Below are 13,970 nucleotides of genomic sequence, written 5' to 3'. Positions count from 1 at the left end.
GCGCCGAAAAGTACAGTGTTATAAGCACCAAAATTACGAGAAACTGCGCGGGAGGCGCCGTCGCGTGGTCTGCGGAATGTGAGCGGCCGTACTATTTTTCGGAGAACGAATCCGCTCGCTGCTCGCGGCCACTGCCAGAGCACACATGCCGAAGCCGTTCAGGCGCAGTGTGGCACAATTTCGGTCAGTTTTCTGTGTTAGGAGCAGTTTGGCGCAGGATTCTGCGTTTGTATCAAAATGGCGCAATTGGCGCAGGAGTCCCACCCCTGCATATTCCATTATTCCACCAAAATTCAGATTGGCCTGCTCCAAACTTCTCCAAAACAGAATTTTTCTTGTCCCAAAAATTGCTGTTTGACTTTCGGCAGTCCCACTCTTGTGACTGGTACTGAAAATACCAAATAGATCACAAATAGCATATTCCATATTACTCTAATCAAATCTCATTTGCAGTGAGATATTTCAATTCATTGTACATATTGGAGCACTTATTATTGTTGGAAATATGAAACTTCATTTACAACTGCTGTGAACTGCCTATATTTTTTGATGGCAGGCATTTAGAGGCTGCCCAACTTGTACAACTTGTGCAATTGACATTGTGCATCACAGTGTTAATGCATGTGTGGCACTGATGGAGTGTTTTACGACCAGACCGTAGAGTAGGCAGTGCCTTTAAAAGCTCATGTTTCTATTGAACTACTCCAAAGGGTTTTATTCATGAAAGCGAAAGTTTGATCACTAATGGCTGTAATGTGACTTAGTACTGCTGACTTGAGTATCATATGTTAAGAAACACGAGAAACAAGTTCAGCTACTATAGACTGCCTGTGGATATGTCCGTTTCCGTTTGCATAAGTGAATATGCGACTTTGTTGACCACAAAATTGGCACCAAAGTAACAATTACGTTTCTTCAATTGCAATCGTCCATACAAAAAGTTAGTGATTTGGATCACACATGATCTCTCTTTGCCTCTCCATTGGCCTGAAGACATCTGGTGCCGCACAGACAATGTCAAAGGTCTTTTACTACCACTTCTAGCAAGTCAGTGGGTGCCAGACAGAGGATGCTACAGCTTTTATCGGATTTGAACCAGCCATGTTAAATGTTTAAGCCAAAGTCAAGTAATTGACAAATTGACAATTTGATAACATGGTTATCAGTACAAAACACGCACCAAATGCAGTGTCGCTTTTGGGCATAAGAGGATAGCATGCTTAGCATCACAAAACTTGGAGGTGCTGGTCACATGGTATTACAAACTGACATGTCAGTCAGCCTGGAAGGCTAAGTGGGCTGATTGAAAGCCACGCAGTGGCCATGCCAGTGACAGCTGGGTACGTGCCACATTAGCTATTCATTCATCTTTCATTCTGCATTCACATTCTGCACATGCATGCCTCTCCTGCTGCGTATACCGCCTTACTCTCCAGGAACGTGCAGTACTCCTTGCCCCTTCTCTCCTATATCTTCTTGCCTAAAGCTTCAGCACGGTGTCTTGACAACTGCACTTCCGTGTCAGTGATGTCATGTGAACCCTGCCCATTTGCATTCGTGTTGGGAATGCAAGTCAACACTTTAATAGGTAAATTTCTAATTTGTTGCGTTAAAAGACAGCATATAAATCATCATATTTTGCTTGTTCAAGGTATTCAGGTTTCACATTTTTAGTGAATTGGCTGCTTCGTAATTATGCAAAAAGCAATAAATAAATGAAGTCCTTGGCTACAAAAGACAAGAGTGCATATCTCCGTCATGCCAGGTGCACCTTGGCAACAAAACACCTTAGGAGCTAAGGTTGTGAGTTGTTGAGTATGCATAGTGAATTAACTGCAGCGATAGTGAAATGGTAGAGCGTCCAGCTTGTGCGGAATCCTGGTGCCACTGAAAAGCCACCATTTTTTCCTAATGGGTAGAGATGTGCCATGAACTGGCACTCTGCTGTTTGTATGGGTTCTAATCCTGAAAGGGGGCCCTGTAGAGATTTGCAAAAGTCTCTGGGCCCCCCTTTTCGCACCATAGCTTTGGTGAAATGGTCGAGCATCCGCCGCTGCAGTGGGAGGTTGATATGTGCTGCTGCCAAGGATTGGTAAAATAGGCTTGGCAACTACGAGAGTTCCAGACACTTGCAAGGACACCATCTATTGGGAAGTTGGCGACATGGGACCGCCAGACTCCTTTTTGAATAGTCTTGGTGTTTTCTTTCTATTAGTACTTGAATAGCAAGTATAATGGCTGAAAGAATATCTTCCAAATGCACCCCTGAAATCCAGATGACTGTCTGGGGGGCTGCTTGTAAGCATCTTATAAACCAATGTGTGTCTGGCGGTGGAGGACTAAACACTCACCCACAGCCGAGCCGGTCATTATACCCGCTGGGCCGTGGCAGCTGGTGATTCTGCATCACAGTCTCCGTGCAGTTTTAATACTTGATTTACAAACATGCCACGGCTGTATTTGTGCTACTGGTGAAACCTATGTGATTGCAACATATGACGCTAGAATGAAGTAGTCTGAAGAGTTGTATAAGATACTCAAAAAATGTATTAAAGATAACTTATTAAACACCACCACATGAAAACGTATTGGAGTAGAGTATTAAACGCTGAGCAAAAATGTACATGACCTCGAGTACTACCGTAAAATTGCGAGCAAGCGCCGGCACCTGCGCAAAAGCCCCCCCCCCCCCTAACTTCACTGCAAATTTCAAATTTCCGCAAATTTCCGCAAATTTCCGTGCTCACGTTGGTTTCGACGGGAATTCAGGGCGCAGGCTCCTTTCCCAAGCGCATCACCCCTGAAGAAAGCCGAACGCCAGGCCGGGGCACGCTTGTACCCATTTGAACTAGTGGGTGCCCGGCGGCGGTGGGAATCGAACCCATAGCCTCCCGCAGCCGAGGCGGGCGCTCTACCATTTCAAGTTTCCGCAAATTTCATATCTGTAGCAGACGGCGCTTCAGAACGAACCGCCGACGCTCCCAAGCAGCAATGTTTTGTTACTGTAGTTGCCGCTTTCCCCTCTCCTCGCAATAATTTCACACGATAAAGAAAACATGCTGATATTTGTGGTACCACCAGCTGCGATGCGAGCATGGCCGAGCCGCGGTTCGCTGTCCGCCGTCGGTAGCCATGCACCGCAGCTGAGCTTGACTTGTATCGGGACTCTCATTAGTGCTAAAAGTTTTACTGTGGACACGGTTTTTAATAACGTAAACATTACGCGTCACTTTACTCCAGCGGACATAACTTTGCCTGGAATAGAAGCTGCAAAACCAATGTTCGTTTCGGCGGTCGCGACGACGCGTCAGTGCAGCGTTGATGCGCTCTTTCTGTAGTTCTTTCGGTGGTTTTGAGAGTGACAAACACCACTAACAAATATTTGGCTTAATAAAGTTCATGTTCAATAAAATTTGCATGCCACTCCCACTGCGCATTTTTTTGGCGGGAAAATTTTGCCATTGCCATCTTGAATTTTGGTGCTGTTCCGGGATAGCGCCCCCCCTTAACTTAGCCGGTAATTTCGACTTGCTTGAGGGGGGGGCGCTTGCTCGGAATTTTACGGTAAATACTAAAAAAGTATTTTGTTACTTCAAAGATACTTCAGATAGCTTTTGTACCAAAGTGTAAATGACAGAAAAATGAACTGAACTTATACCACAAAAATTAATGACTTGCAGAGAAGCTACTTTTCAAAGTTGCTATCTGACAACTTAAAATGCTGAAGAGGTACCAAATAGAGTGTGATGAAAAGTAATTTCTATGCATTCAAAAAACTCTTAAGTAAGGTGAAGGCAGCACCAACATTGTTTGACGGGCCTTGGTGTCCAGTGTTGCAATGCTGCGACTTTAGTTCAGTTCAGCGTCTCCAATGTAGACTGATCAACTTTCGCAGCATGTCACCTTTCTTATTCTAAAGTGAACCTCGCATGCTGTAAGCCTGCTGCAAGAAAGGCGTGGTCTGTTTAAAGCTTGAGAGCCGCACTATCTCTTTTTTTTCTCTTACTTTGTAAGCATGCCGCCAAAAACAGTTGCGAGATTGAGTCACACAAAATTGGCAGGACTGGCCATTTGTGCACAGCGCGTCTGTCACAACAAGCTCCTTGTGCGCCAATACTGCCCCTGACAGTGATGAACGGTGTATCTTAAATAGTGAGTATAGCATACTCTGCAAAGTATTTAAGTTACAGCAGAAATACTTATATCGCATATTATTGAAAAGATATAAAGTTATACATCAGGGTGAGAGGTGAAGCTTAAATGTTTTGCATACAGCTGAGACCCTGCTATTAAGACTTGCACATACTGTGTGTCAGAGATACAGGTCTTTTTTATGAGGTTATTGCGTTCCAGTGTCATACTGTAAGTGGTCATACAAGTTCTTTGGATGTCTCCATTTAAGAAACATGCAATTGAGATGTTTGTTTAGACATTTTAAGCTAGAAAAGGTAAACTTAACTGTGCTTAGCCCCCGCAGGGGCGTCTGCGCAAGCAGGCGTTTGGTGAGTTGCGCCACCACGTACCCGAGCACACGAGGTTTGGAACCTCCCGCGTCTAACCGTGCGTGGCTTAGCCGTGTCCGGGGAAAAGGGGATCCTGGGGGTTGAGCCAATACCGGGTGTTCGGACCTTTACGGCCCCTCGGCGGAGGCAACACACCCCTTTGGCCTCGGCTTCACGTAGACGGCACCCCCGGACTGACCCACCCGGGGGAAATCGGTAGTTGCCTTTTCCTGTCTCTCTCTCCAATCTTCGTCTTTCTCTCTCGCCTTTTCATCTTCTCTGTCGTCTACTCTCTTCTATATTACTTCCGACCTTCTTGGCAGCGAGGGTTAACCCTGTGTGAGTAGCCGACCTAGGTTATTTCATATTCGGTTATAGTGGTGACGTACAGCTGGCGTCCGCAGAACTTGCTTTTATAAGACCTGTGGCGTCCCCTTGTTGGGCTCCACGGTGGGCGGCTGGCGTTGCTACCGAAAACTGAAAGTTTTCCATGGATAGCTCCTTTCCCAAGCTCTCTGATCGCCCTCAGAAACGAGGGCGCACCGAAGAAATATTTAAATTTTTTGGTCGCAACACTGAGAATTTCCCCCGCTATCAGGTAATACACTGTGAGAAACCAGGAAAGACAACGAGAATGATCTCGCCCTTCCTCGTTTCCAAAAGTCTAACTCAGACAATTGGCCGAGGCTATAAGGCAACCAGACTTGCGAGTGGCGACCTTCTCTTGGAACTACATGACAAAAAGCAATATTAAAAACTTTGTAATCTAGTGTCTCTCGGGGACATACCAGTTTCAGTGACCCCACACCGCACCATGAACACCATCCGCGGTGTGATTTCCGATGATGATCTCATGCACTGACCGAGACTGAACTTCTGGAAGAATGGAAAGAACAAAATGTTATCAACGTAAAACGAATCAGAATGAGGCGTGATGGTAAAGAAATTGACACTAAGCATCTAATACTCACATTCGGTTCCAGTGTGCTGCCAGAAACCATCGAGGCAGGTTACATTAAAATCAGAGTAAGGCCGTACATCCCCAACCCTCTTCGTTGCTTCAAATGCCAAAGATTTGGCCACAGTTCACAGAACTGCCGAGGCCGTCAGACTTGTGCGAAATGCAGTGCGAACGAACACCTCTCTGAATCATGTGAAAACTCTCTCCACTGTGTAAACTGTGATTGGGAGCACGCCGCATACTCGCGGTCGTGCCCTACATGGAAAAGAGAAAAAGAAATAGTAACAATCAAAGTAAAGGAGAACATATCATTCAAGGAGGCTCGTAGGCGGCTATCATACCTGCCCAAAAACGCCTTTGCCGATGTGACGCGTCAGGGGGCAGCGACACAACGGTTTCCGGTGGCTGTCCGGCTCACACGCAGTGAGCCGCCAGCGACGCCATCCGCCCCCTCGGCGGCTGTAGCTCAGGCTGCTCCGCCATCTCAGAACACGGGGCCATCGACCTCAGGGCTGGTGGCCTCCAAAGTCTCGTCCCTCGAGACGAGGCCTTCACGTCCAACTAACCGCTCACAAGAGCGTGTCCAGCGCCTCGCAAGATGCGATGGACACAGCAACCGGCCAGACGACGCCACCAGCGCCTAAGGAGCGGCGAGAATCTCTCGACCGCCCCAGAAAAGAAAAATCTCGTATCACGGCGCCTGCAAAGGGCCCCGTGAGCTAATCCTCACCTCTTAAACACACAGCACAAACACATTTGTCATTATGGTGACACAAATGCTACAGTGGAATGTCAGAGGACTTCTTCACAACCTCGACGACATTACAGAACTTCTACACAAACATAATCCAAAGTTGCTGTGTGTTCAAGAGACACATCTGAAACCTACAAACACAAACTTCCTTCGTCAATACACCATCTTCCGAAAAGACCGTAACGAGGCTAACGCCTCCGGCGGTGTAGCAATAGTTGCCAACAAGTCCGTAGTTTGTCGACACGTCGCCCTTCGGACGCCCCTTGAGGCAGTGTCTGTTCGGGCTATCCTATTTAACAAATTGGTCACGGTATGTTCCATTTATATACCCCCGAACCATAAACTTGAAAAAACAGACCTTCATAACCTTATTGATCAGCTTCCCGAGCCTTTCATGCTCGTGGGTGATTTTAACGCCCACAACACGATGTGGGGCGACTCGCGATGCGACGCGCGAGGTCGACTCATAGAAAACTTCCTTTTAAACTCCGGTGCATGCCTCTTCAATAAGAAGGAGCCAACCTATTATAATCTCCATCACAATACATACTCATCAATAGACCTGTCGATTGGCTCTGCCTCCCTTTTCTCTGATTTAGAATGGCATGTGATCAAAAATCCATATGGAAGTGACCACTTCCCAGTAAGTCTAAACTTGGTAACGCAACGTGACTCCCCTCCAGATATCTCTCGCTGGAAACTAGCCTCAGCTGATTGGAAATGTTTTAAGGAATCCACCTACCTATCACAAGATTTTATAAGAAACTTTAGTATAGATGATGCCGTATCATATTTTACCGCTTTTATCATTGACGCAGCTGAGAAGTTCATTCATCAGACAAATGGGACTACATCCAAAAGACGGGTTCCCTGGTGGAATGATAATTGCAGACAGGCACGAAAGAGACAAAATAAAGCCTGGGGCAAACTACGCAAATGCCCAACTGCGGAGAACCTAATCGAATTTAAACAGATTAAATCACAGGGGCGAAGGACGCGGCGACAAGCAAAGAGGGTCAGCTGGGAGAAATTTGTCTCGGGAATTAATTCCTATACACAGAAAACAAAAGTGTGGAATGGACTCAGAAAGCTTAAGGGGCAATCAACCAACTCTTTGCCTCTGGTAAATGACTATGGAAATAGCTTGGAAGACCAGGCTAACGCTCTCGGGGAGCACTTCGAGTACGTGTCTAGCTCAATCAACTATACACAGTCATTCCTTAAACACAAGGAACAAATAGAACGCATGCCATTAGATCGGAAGTGCAGACGGTTAGAACCCTACAATAGCCCTTTTTCCATTGCCGAGTTAAGAGCCTCCTTAAAGAAATGTCAGAGCTCTGCTCCGGGTCCTGACAAAGTAGTCTATGATATGGTCAAATACCTCCACACAGACATCCAAATGACTCTACTCACACTTTTTAATAAAATATGGGCTGCTGGGTACATTCCTTCTACATGGAAAGAAGCAATTGTCGTTCCGGTTATGAAGCAGGGGAAGGACCCTTCTTTAGTGACAAGCTATCGCCCAATAGCGCTCACAAGTTGCCTGTGTAAGCTATTCGAAAAAATGATTAACTGCCGTCTCCTGCATTTCCTCGAATCAAACAAACTGCTCGATCCATATCAGTGTGGCTTTAGAGAAGGCCGGTCAACAACCGACCATCTAGTACGTATCGAGGCAAATATCAGAAACGCTTTTGTCCATAAGCAGTTTTTCTTGTCCGTATTCCTCTACATGGAAAGGGCCTACGAGACAACGTGGCGCTTTGGAATATTGCGGGATATGTCCGAGATGGGTATTCGGGGAAACATGCTTAGTGTTATAGAAAGCTACCTGTCTAACCGTACTTTTCGAGTTAGAATTGGCAGTACTCTGTCCAGACCTTTTATTCAGGAAACCGGGGTTCCACAGGGTGGAGTACTTAGTTGTACGCTCTTCATTGTAAAGATGAATTCCTTGCATTCAGTCATTCCACGCAGTATGTTTTATTCGGTATACGTAGATGACGTACAGATAGGATTTCGGTCGTGCAACCTGGCAATCTGTGAGCGACAGGTTCAGCTCGGTCTCAACAAAGTCTCCAAATGGGCTGATGAAAATGGCTTTAAGCTCAACCCGAATAAAAGCTCTTGTGTTCTTTTTACACGAAACAGAAGATTGAACGTTGATCCTGACGTAGAGCTGTATGGACAGCGGATACCTGTAAGTACCGAATACAAATTTTTGGGCATAATACTAGGCACCAAGCTTACATTCATCCCACACATAAAGTATCTTAAGAACAAATGCCTAAAGACAATGAACATTCTTAAACTTTTGTCGCACACAACGTGGGGTAGTGATAGGAAATGCCTCATGAACCTATATAAGAGCCTTATACACACACGATTAGACTACGGGGCTATAGTGTACCAGTCTGCTACGCCGAGCGCGCTAAAGATGTTGGATCCCGTGCACCATCTAGGCATCCGCTTGGCCACAGGTGCTTTTAGGACAAGTCCTGTGGCAAGCCTCTACGTAGAGGCAAATGAGTGGTCACTCCACCTACAAAGGACATATTCCAGCTTCACATATTTTCTCAAGGTAAACGCCAATTCTGAACATCCGGCATATCCGACCATAAATGACACGACTAATACCACACTCTTTCACAATCGACCTGCAGCGAGAGAACCTTTCTCGTTGCGTGTGCGGAGCCTCAGCAAAGAACTAGGTGTACCACTCCTTGAACAACGTCTCATGCCTCCAGCAAAGCTGTTACCGCCGTGGCAGTGGCAGCTCATAGATTGTGACACATCATTTATAGAAGTCACGAAACATGCGCCAGAGGCACACATTAAAATGCATTTCCTAGAACTCCAATCTAAATACTCATGTACAGAGTTTTATACAGACGCTTCCAAGTCACATGCCGGGGTATCTTATGCAGCCATCGGTCCATCATTTTCGGAATCCGGCGTACTGCACCCGGAGACAAGCATCTTTACGGCTGAGGCCTACGCACTATTATCGGCAGTGAAGTTTATAATGAAATCAAAACTTCAAAAGACTATTATATTTACAGACTCCCAAAGTGTTGTGAAAGCATTGAAGTCGCTGTGTAAACACAGAAACCCTGTACTTACTGAGCTCTATTCCATTTTATGCAGAGCGTATATATATAACCAGCATGTGATTATATGCTGGGTGCCTGGCCATAGAGGCATTGAGGGTAATGAGCTTGCAGACCAGTTAGCCACATCAACTACACCGCAAACTAATAATCCTGCCGCTGCTATTCCTCCCACAGATCTGAAGCCATTTTTGCGAAGGAAACTGCGAGTCCACTGGCAGCACTTGTGGGACGCTGAAACAAATAATAAACTTTGCATGATTAAACCACATTTAGGTTTCTGGCCCTCAGCTACGAAAACACGACGAATTGATGTCCTATTCTGTCGTCTCAGAATAGGACACACGTACGGCACCCACAATTTTTTGCTTACTGGTGATGAACCACCAACCTGTGGTAGATGTGGTGAGAGGCTGACCGTCCTCCACGTCCTGCTGGAGTGTCGGGAAGCCGAAACGGAAAGAAGGACACATTTTCCTGCAGCATACCGTTATCATATCCCTCTTAATCTCATGATGTTTATTGGTGAAGAACCACTTTTTAACGCCAAAGCAATCCTCGGATTTTTGAACGATATGTTGTGCTACATGTTATTAGCCCAATAAGTTCGTAGCGCATCCTCTCTCTAGAGGATGCCGCTGTGATAGTTTTTTGTAGCACATGCCTCCAGTCCCTTGTGGTTCAAGGGCTCTGTGTAGGCAGTTTTAAATATTTTAAATATCGTGTCACTCTTTCCCAATGCATTCTTCATTTCATAGTACGCCTCAGTAGTCATTGCCATGATATTAGTACATATATATTTTACGCACTTTACAGCGATTATTTTTAGGCCCCTTTACAGCCACGCCTCATCTACTACTCAGAATTCATCGCTCCACTGCAAACTCACAAACAATGGCATGGCGCTCTTTGGCCATACTTGGCCCTTGCGCCATTAAAACGCCATACATCATCATCATTACACTGTGCTTAGCGATACAGGCATTTTTAGGTTTTTAAATTAATGTCCACAGAATTATGACTGGAACAGGCACTAAACTAGGCCACACAACGAGACAAACTACAAGGGCGATGCAGCAAATAACAACAGCTTTGTCAGTGCAACCTTCAAAAGGAAAGAAAAGAAAAATGTATAGAGAGATAACAGTCCAGACTAAAAAGTATTTTTCTTTACCCCATTAAGCATGGTGTAAGCACCTACGCTTGCCTACACTGGGACATTTACCGGCTGTTCTCTTTCTTGATGCCAGATGTCTGACACTTGAACGTGCAAAAGAAAGAAGGCCGAATAAACCAATTGAAATATATTTTCCAGGCACAGGTAAAAAGAAACAGCCACCAAGCCTTAAGTGTGGCAGGAGATGTTTTGCTGGCATGACTGTCACCAAAAGCAACACAGGGGTAAATGTTGTATTCCAAAGCAAGCACAGAGGCCACGACTTTGAACTGCGACATGTTCTTCTCTCCAAGACAGAAAGAAATGCTATTGCAGGTAAGGATCTACCTAATTTTGCTCTGTTCATCAATAGCAATCCAATAATTTTAATGCATGTCCATGCTTTGCTGAAGGAGTATTAAATAGTAAACTGTACAGGTAGACGAAGCAAGAGTTAATAAAAATATAAGGACCACAAATTTAAGCATGATGCTGCTATGAATATTTGAGTGCCTTTTCATGTTTTAGTAGTTTGTCTCACACATAATACCTTTCCTGGTACCGTTAGCCCTCCACTGTCAGCAATTTCTGCAGTGATGCAGCCAATAGTTTTCAATGCATTCAGTGCTAATAATTAAGAGAAAGTTTTAGCTCGGGCCTAGCTTCAATGTGACCTGTTCAAGTACATGTAAAATGCAGAAATGGTTTTCTGAGAAAAATTCAATTCACTGTTAGAAGTGCAATTTTGATTTAGAGCCTGGATTTCCTTACAAGAATTGCCAAAAACTCAATAAGTTTGAACAATATAGAAGTGCGAAGATCTGTAAACTGTGTTTCTTTAAGCATTTATAGCAGACATGTTTGATGTATTTACACATTGCTCTCATGTACACCCCTAGTAACAAATTCATGTATCATATAAATTAATATATGAAATTTGTCTGCTTTAAACGTGCTATTAGGTGCATTTAACAAAATTGTATCGTTTTTCATCGTCGAGTAAAGGCCAAACTACAAGTATGATTGCCAACGCGTGATAGCTTGCACCCAAATGCCTCACACACGCGCAGATGTTGCAGGACCGATTGCACGCGTCAAAGCGTGGCAAGATCACAGTTATCAAATGCTTACGCACACTAAGAAATAGCATTGTCCAACATGGTGGCACCTGTGGCTCCTGCTTCAGCATGAATTCTCGTGGTAGCTACTTTCTCACTTGCATTAATCGCCAGTAACTATTGAAATAAGCTTTTGCTTTCTCTATATTTACCTGAAATGTTACTCATGAGCACATAGCGTGTCCAGTGTCTGAGATCGTTCTGCAATTTCATCGCCCATAGGCCTAATGAGATGCATCCGCATAGCAACAACAAGGTGGTTGCTAATGGATTGTTTTGGCTTGGGTACGTTTGGCACGAGGCACCACACGGCAGCCTGTCTTCTAATGTCTTCCTTGCATTTGCATTCCCGTATGTTACACGAAAAGTCTTGAGTGGACGCACACCGAAACGTCGTGCAAAGGAGCTTGCGTTCAACGTACATAAGGTTGAAAAACTATTCTAAAACTGTATCTTCTCCACACAAATATCCGTGCTGTGGCTGCCTTACAAAAATGTGAAACGATGTCTACCAAGGCGAAAATGTCAGCCAAGTGGGCGTGCCATGGAAGACAGAAACAAAATAGGAGAGACCCTGACACATGCTTTCTATGTCTTGTAGATTCAAACTGCCCATCCTCATAAGTAAGGCGTGGCAAACACAATGCACACGGACGCGAGCTCTTGTGCGCCGGCAAGCGTGCGTGCAGTTTGGCTGTTAGAAATGCAACCTTTTTAGTTTTCTTTTCTGAATATTTGCAGTTTTCAACCATTTTTATTAAATATATTGAAAGCATAAATAAAAAATCTGTATTCAACAGTCACTAGATTTTAACTTTGTCGTTTAAATGCAACAAACCTCATAAAGATTGGTGCAGTGGTTGCCTAAAAAATTATTTCTCATTTTTCATGTATTTAGATAGGAGTCCCGAGCTAAAGCTTCCTCTTAAGTGCAGTACATATAGGTATGGTAAGAGACATGGTACACTAAATGTTGTATATAATTGCTATTTTTTCTTTCGTATTGAGTCTGTGCTGTTTGGGCTGGACTACAGCATCTGATTTTACTCCGAACTAGGCAATGTAAATGAAAACATACTCATCATCATTTCAAAGTGGTCTTGCCACTTCCGTCATACCGCCTTCAGCTGTGCATGCTTAGAAAGCCGGCGAGCACTTCAGCATAGAAGAGGAGTGTGTTAAACGAGAACGCTGTAAGGCATTCTTTGCAATCAGATGTCACGAAAAAAGCAGGGCCTTCAGTTGCCCAAGCGATATCGGGAGCAAAAACACCTAGCTCGCACCACAGCTAATGCTTAAAGATTCACATTGCACACTCTTAATTGTTCAGCGAATTCTTTAGACGTCACTATATCCAGGCTTAGGTCACGTTCCTTGGTGGTATATAGCCGGAAATAAAACTGGTCAGACGATGCCTTCAATGCTATTACCATTGAAAAACAAGGTGGAGGCTCATAACGGGAACGTCACACAGTCTGTCAGCTGGCTTCAGTGTGGGAGAAGGCAGGTAACGACTCACTTGTGGCCACTAAACATGTCAAAGGGAGGGTTTAGCATTGAAGCTCGCCGCCTGGTAGGATGTCAAAACTTTGTAGCTTCATGCTGCAGTTAGGTGAATGACAACTTTTCCATTAAGGAACTAGTAAAAGTTCTTGTGTTAGAACCCTTCCTAATGGCACTCTACAAATTCTAGTGGATAACGAAAATTTCCAAGGTGGGCAAGGGCCTACTTTCAGGCCCAGTATGGTTTCTTTTTGTCGTGGTGGCAACTGTAAGGTTCTACAAAGTGAAATATGCGGTGGTGATCAGACGAGACAACTTATCTTTTTCGAAGTAAAGGCTCTCACCCCACTGCCTTGACCGTGTCCACCAGCAACATTCCCCCCATGTAAAAGTCGAAATCCCACATCATGCAAAGTTCCAAGCATCAGGTATTACATTTTTACGTGTACCTCTTATATTTTCTACACTGTGTACAGCTGGTAGTACCTTTGCACGCTTCTTCGCATCTTGGTCACTTGGAGCATAATAGACCTGTGATGGTACCTTTTCTTGCAAGGAGACGCATTGCCCTGTGAAGTAAGGTGTACCAAGCTTTTGTCAAAATTGTTTTTACTACATAAGTAAATTTTGAAGACAATAACTGTACATTATCTGTGCACTGCAGTCATTTGATTGCAATGGCCAAACCTGGTGAGGGGCCTCTTAAAGCTGCATTATTATGGATGTTTTACAACTGTTTTAGTACTATTACAGGTACAAAACTACTACCGTTTGTAATAGCTCAACACTTCTTTTTCCCCCGTTCCCCAAGCTAAGCTGCAAGAAGGCGTGTCATTGGATGCGGTTTTGGACGGTGTAAG

The 13,970-nt window shown here is 44.6% G+C and overlaps 1 protein-coding gene across 3 annotated transcripts in view; it reads right to left on the bottom strand.

The window, feature by feature from the left end:
* LOC119461817 (uncharacterized) overlaps positions 1–13,970 on the bottom strand; it is a 75,866-nt gene that overhangs the window by 28,116 nt on the left and 33,780 nt on the right. Inside the window, exon 3 of one of the 3 annotated variants that reach the window (XR_007468318.1) lies at positions 13,574–13,679. The exons of 1 other annotated variant lie outside the window; for it this stretch is intronic. The gene's annotated coding sequence lies outside the window, so the exon portion shown is untranslated. Of the gene's footprint in view, positions 1–13,573; positions 13,680–13,970 lie in introns of those variants that run through there. One more of the 3 variants, XR_007468317.1, reaches the window with a different exon arrangement.

This window comes from Dermacentor silvarum, chromosome 8 (genome assembly GCF_013339745.2).
Source record: "Dermacentor silvarum isolate Dsil-2018 chromosome 8, BIME_Dsil_1.4, whole genome shotgun sequence".
NCBI lineage: Eukaryota > Metazoa > Arthropoda > Arachnida > Ixodida > Ixodidae > Dermacentor > Dermacentor silvarum.
This window is presented reverse-complemented; position numbering and strand designations above follow the sequence as displayed.